The sequence below is a fragment of the Branchiostoma floridae genome, chromosome 15 (genome assembly GCF_000003815.2).
Source record: "Branchiostoma floridae strain S238N-H82 chromosome 15, Bfl_VNyyK, whole genome shotgun sequence".
NCBI classification, from domain to species: domain Eukaryota; kingdom Metazoa; phylum Chordata; class Leptocardii; order Amphioxiformes; family Branchiostomatidae; genus Branchiostoma; species Branchiostoma floridae.
The window spans coordinates 20,341,983-20,343,332 of NC_049993.1; positions in this window are offsets into that span (position 1 = coordinate 20,341,983).

A 1,350-nucleotide genomic window follows, 5' to 3' on the forward strand; every position below is an offset into this window, starting at 1 on the left:
TGACCAGAAAGCAAGAACACATATTAATATAACGTTATATAATATATTGCATGAACATCAACAATCGTGTAAACAATCAATAATAACAACATTGATGGTTGATTTACAATTACAGCCATATTGATGACAGCAACAGTAATATCGACACCGTATGTTAAATATCTTAAATGTAATACAATTCCGATACTTAGGTGTTGAAGACAATCTTGAGAAGGCCTCTATAACAACGTTTTCTGAGGTGGCGGTATTATGGCACCTGGTGGAATTATGCGAATGTATATTAACACTTCAAACCAAAATAGTCTGCAACACAAACTCTTCTGTCTCGGGCTGCAACTGGCCCCTCACAGAGGAGGCCGGCCGGATGTTGGGCGGGCTGCTATAAGTGAGATTTAATCAGGCTATTCAAACCAACAATTATGTTACAGTTCAACCATGCAGGTACTACCAGGCACTAGTAATTGACACACTGCAAAGCTAACGTTTTATCTCATGATCAATTACAGGTAATAAATTTTGCGGTTAGAGGCCCAGATAAGTCTGCCCATGGTCTTTTATGACCTGCCTGAACTCCGGTCAATTTGTCAGGTTTATTGTGGGGAGGGGGGCATTTATCATGAGTTTGGCAATGACCTTGCCTTTTGCACTGGATAAATTGATCTATTAAAGAATCTAAATTTGTTTGCAGGTAGTAAATTCTGTGGTTTGGGCTAAGACAAGCCTCCATTGATGAGTTATTGGGGGAGGGGGCATTTATCATGAGGTTGGTAAACGACCTTGCCATTGTTTGGCTGAATTGATCTCTTGAAAAAATCTTACCTTGTTGGCAGGTAGTAAATCCTGTGGTTGGAGGCTCAAAGGCAAGTCTGTTCTTGTGCGGATTGCCAATGACCTGCTCTTGACCTTCATTGTCAGGTGCATTGGGGGAGGGGGGGCATTCATCATTCGGTAATGACCTTGTTCTTCTAAATGCAATAATCAAAGTCTTTGATATTGTTATCTTTGATTATCAGTGAGGAATTATATGGCTGCAATTATTACAGAAAAGACAAGTTGCATCCTTGTTTTATGGGCCTTTTATAACTTACCAGTGACTTGAGGTGGATTGGGAGGAAAGGGGTCGCAATGGAAGGCAATGAAGGAGAAGGAATCATCTTTTTTTTCTTCTTCTCTAGAGTGTTTCTCATCTTCTCATCACTTTGGACATTGGCTCTTCAATCAGTTAGCATTACACACCTATGTTCCATCACCTCTACATGTATGTTCCAACGTACGGCCAACCCTGTATGCTTTGATGTCAAGTTATTTTTTAGACACCCCTATGGATGTTGCTTATCCTGTTAGGGGCAT